Source organism: Cariama cristata, unplaced genomic scaffold, assembly GCF_000690535.1.
Source record: "Cariama cristata isolate BGI_N322 unplaced genomic scaffold, ASM69053v1 scaffold11157, whole genome shotgun sequence".
NCBI classification, from domain to species: domain Eukaryota; kingdom Metazoa; phylum Chordata; class Aves; order Cariamiformes; family Cariamidae; genus Cariama; species Cariama cristata.
Genome location: NW_009625479.1, coordinates 26,110 through 30,930, shown reverse-complemented (window position 1 = coordinate 30,930; position 4,821 = coordinate 26,110). Strand labels below are relative to the sequence as shown.

Genomic DNA, 4,821 nt, shown 5'->3' with positions numbered 1-4,821 from the left:
AAATATATATATTTTTAAGTTCCAAGTTGCACTTTAGATAAAGCCAGTCAAATGCTCCATGCAATGTTATTCATGGGAGGTGGAATTAGTTTCCCCACTCTCCTTTTCGTTAAGCTTTTGCTCTCCTCCTTGCCAAACAGAGGATGTGGGTAGTATTTCAGACTGCTTCCATAGTTAGTGTAGACTGCACATGTCACCACCTGGTTTTTCAACCTACTTGCTCCCAGAACTAAATACACAGTTATCTCGGAAGCATTGATAAAGGAAAATTACTGTGGGCCTCCTCCTGTTCAGGTCACGGCAGCCCACAGCCTTCAAGAACAGCTCAGTGCAAACACCCCTGGGATGCTAGTTCAGCTCTGCAAAGATGCTACATTAACAAAAATGACTGCATACAGATTTGTAGAAACACATATAGAATGACACGTGTTCCCTGTCCTTACCCCAGGAGATTTCAAGTCTCTACTATGCAAAGGAAGGTCAGAGCTTCTGAACAACACAGTTCGGATGCAGTTTTTTTTACGTCCAAGAGTAGGCAAGCCAATGGATTTTCTTTAATCCTATCTAAAGAAATAGGTGACCCGCTTTTGCTGAAATTTCTCCAAAAAAGTTCGGCATAAAATAAATGGATCACATGTAAAACTTCAGTGCAGATACTTAAAGTTTAGCAAAACTATGATTAATTTAAGGAGCAATTTAGTGGCAGGGTGTGTTTCTACGCATGTGGCACCACCTTGCACATCCCAGACCCCCATTCCTCACCATTCTGAAAAGATATTTCACCAAACTGGGATGAGTATGAGGGGGGATGGGGATGAAGGACTCAGTCCTGTAAAATGTTGAGTGCAACGGTTCTAGTCCAAAAACAATTAAACATTTGTTCTGTGTTAAGCATATGAACACCACCTGGATTAAACAAACAAACAAAAAAATAGTTCTAGGGTTTCTGTTTGGGTTTTTTTTGTTGTTGTTGTTTTTTTGTTTTGGTTTGGTTTTTTTTTTTTTTTTTTTTTTTTTTTTTTTAATATTAAGACCAGATGACCTAAAATTTAACTTAAGGTTTGGGGCCTGATTCAAACAAACAGAAGTCATTTGCACCTCTGCTCTCTCTCCCTCTTCTGGAAGACAGTATTTCTTCAGAGGCCAAAGGCAATACCACGAGGAGAATGAGATGGTGATCCCCAGTGTTATACAAAATACTATTTTAATGAATTCCCTGTTTTTTCTTGGAATTATTCCATCCAGTTACCCAAGGGTTCGACACTGAGAAATGGAATCAGACTGATTGCTAATGCAGCAGTTACCGATGTCCACAGGCCAGGCTCTGAGCTGTGCACATTTACATCCTGCAGTTTTTCCTCATGTGTCACCTTCACTAATTTTGCCATCGCTGATTTTTTTTCTCTCTGAATTTCAGCTATCAGCACCCTGTGCAATACAAGAGTACCAGAGCTGTAACAACCTCCTCAGAAGGGCAGCCTCTCAGAGAGGCCTCACATCCACGTGAAGCAGCTGCTCCTTCATCACCCTCCCTTTGAAGGTCATGTGGGCAAGGTTGTGCAAAGAGACACCCCTAGAAAAGTCCACCCTAGGCCCACTCCCCAAAAAACTTCACAGGGCTTCTCATCTATGAGAATGAGGTGTTTGGTTTGTTTCTCTTATTTTCTTCCCTTCTTTAATGGTTGGGTCACCATTTTTTCAATCCAGGTGGACAGTCGTCATGTCCACAACAGTTATCTCTCAAGTTAGAGGTGACACCCAGTGTACTCTATTTCCTTTATGATCAGTGAAACCTCATTTTAAGACTACCCAGTTACTGGGGCGTAGGGCGGGGTGGGGGGTGTGTGTGTGTGTGTGTGTCATTCCTGTAATGAGACCAAAAAAAATAATACTTTTCCAACTGAGCTTTTGGGTTTTGTTGTTGCAGCAAGACCTTGGGACCACCTTACCTGTTGATGCTCCTGACCACCTAAACAAAAGCAGCTATCAACTTACAGATGCCCATTTTGGATTAAGTACATCAATTTCAAGTTTGGGAAGAGGAGCAAACCTCGGACTGATCACTTGAATAATACAGCCCTCAACATTTCTCCCACTGATTCCTGACCTAGACCATCTTGTGCCTTAAGCTAGGAGTTGAGAGATAAGGCAACCACAAAAGTGCTATCACTTACTCTTGAAACACATGCTTGTAAATTTAATGGTTTGTTGTCAACATCTTCTTATCATTAACATCTTGTAGCATTAAAAATATCAGCTACATTGTATCATTAAAACTTGTGTTTGGACAATTAAAGGCAGTTTTAATACCTAAACCAATATATCGTTTATACTGGTTACAACAGGATGATTTCTCCCCTACTCAAAAGACTACATGCAGCCTTGCTAAGAAGCCATCACTGTCGCTGCCAGGACCACCTGCCTTAGTGGTATTTTATTCCCAGGGAAGTGGCCCCCGTAAATCAATACATCAACAATATACTAAGACAGCCTGATTCAGGAAGCAGCTAGATAGATAGACTTAGGACTTGACTATTACAGTCACCATAAAAGATAATTCATTTTTCCATCAGCTTTTTGACAACAAAGCTTAAATTGGAGTTTATGCTGAGAGACAGAATTCTTCTTCAAATTGTGTGCCACAATAGCCATGGAGAACCAATTCTCCATGGACCTAGGCACTGAAGAAGTCAATAATTCCCATTTGCTTTCTAAGAAAACCATGAACTTACTGTGGATTTATATCTGGATTAATCCTTTTCAGCTCCATGATGTCATCTATCGTTCTCTCAATAGCATCAGGGTGAACACTTACTGAAGTTTGCAGCCGCTAAAAAGAAGTTTTAAACACGTATTAATTCTTACGGAAGCTATTCAATAGAAGTTAACAATGGTAAATTTGATACCCAAAAGCTTCTAGATTAAGAGCCCAGAAGACCCAACTCAATAAATATACACACACCTTTCCAGTCTATTCAAGTCCACTGACTGGTTTCAGAGCACTAGCCCTATAAGAACTCAAGTCGCTTCACCATACCCTTGTAGCCTGTCTATCGTACTTCTGTGGCAGCTGCCAGTGAAGATGATCCACACTAAGGGCTTTGATCAAGAAGCAGCTTCAGACCATCTGCCTAATTGCACTGGAATTGCTAGCCTTCATTTGATGTCCCCTCTCCCAATACGCTGCAATAACACAGCAAAACATTTTCCTTTCTCTTGCATGTCATTGCACTTTGTAGAGATGCCCCTGGAAGTTCAGTATTCAAAAAATCAACATACCTTCCAAAAAATATAAGAGGTTGAACTTTCTGGTTTGTCTCAAAGCTACACAACTGCTCAAATGCAAACTTCTAAATAAGATTCTGCCTTTCTGTTTGTGCTGGAAGTACGTTTGGAAGCACTATGCTGAACTACGAGCTATGTGACATCTTTTTTGCTAATGCTGAGGTAAGCTTTTCAACATCACCGATTCTCATGCCAAAGAGAAATGAACAGCTGAATGACGCTATTTAACATACACACAAATGCTTTGTGAGAAGAATTTAGGTTAGCACAACCAGCGCTACCGTGAAAGGGTGAAGTGACAGAGGTTCTTCTCCATTGATGTATTTAAAAGGCAAGCAGAGAACAAAGTTGTCTTGGCTATCCAGGTACTGCTGCCTTCAGCCTCTTTTATCCCTGCTTTTCAGACAAGAAACCTGAGGTGTAAAGTGCGTAAGCGACTGACTGCAGATTACAGAAATTCTAAGAGAGGATGAGGAATCAAGCCAAGAACCCCCACGTTACCACACATCAACCTCGTCATCTCCACCATGGTCTGTTGCCCCTTCGATTCCAACAGTGCCACAGTGTGCCTGTCCCTGGAGCATAGGACACTCTCCCTGACTTTGCAAGATCACCTGCTACTGTGGACACAAGACTCTCTTCAGTAGAGGATGGTTTTAATGTAAAATCATATCAAACCTGAAAGTGACTTTTTGGGGTGAGCAAACAGCAGACTGAACAAACCAACTGCACAGGACACAACAGAAAACGTGAATGATGAGATCTTTCACTCACCTTACTTTTTGAACCTTTCAGTGATGCCTCTGTAAGAGAACAGTATTTGAAAGCATCATGTCAGACAAGCTAAGTTTATATTGGATTCATTTATTTATTTATAAGAACAAAGTCATACTATTTTTGGCACATGCAAAAAGGTACAAAGGCATGCAGAACTAAGTATTTTGCAGTTACCTATTTTCATAGTTCTGGCAGCTCCAGGTTTGGTATTGTAACAGATCCTTTGCAATTCACATTGACCCGTTAGTTTCCTGACCACAAATTTCAGGCAGCGCCACAAGCATTTGCAGTAGAAGTACAGGCATACCTGGACAAACATCCTGGCAAAAGAAGAAGCCTCAAAATAAGAGCCTTGAGCAGAGTTTGTTTTGACAAGGTCATCACCCAAACAGAAGGTACTTCCTCACCCCAAATTCCCACTGCCTAAAGGCACCTTTAAAGCAAAGGCAGCATTCACACTGCAAACCTTTATCCTGGTAAGTGTTAAACCATGCTTTTCAGTCATAGCCAACAAACCACGCACAAAGCACCAGAACTGGAAGCACAGAATAAGTCAACTCCAGAGGTCTCAAAAAAGTATTTCTACAAAACCCTTTGCCCCCTTAAAACAGAAGGCTGTACAGTGTCTACTAATGCTTTGGGGAAACAGGACTACGCAAGAAGGGAGCACAGCTCACCCTGTTATCATGGCTGCTGAGGATCCAGGGAGCCCCTACACCCTGCTTTAGCTTTGCCTCTGCACCCAGCAGCTCCAAGCAG

At 41.5% G+C, this 4,821-nt stretch overlaps 1 long non-coding RNA gene across 1 annotated transcript; it reads right to left on the bottom strand.

Moving 5' to 3' along the window:
• Positions 1 to 2,601: 2,601 nt before the first annotated feature.
• On the bottom strand, positions 2,602 to 4,380 carry LOC104164336. Its single transcript, XR_696476.1, has 3 exons — positions 4,237 to 4,380; positions 4,060 to 4,088; positions 2,602 to 2,830 (listed from the first exon to the last, which is right to left on the bottom strand). It is a non-coding gene; the product is annotated as an uncharacterized LOC104164336 (long non-coding RNA).
• Between the last annotated feature and the right edge of the window lie 441 nt (positions 4,381 to 4,821).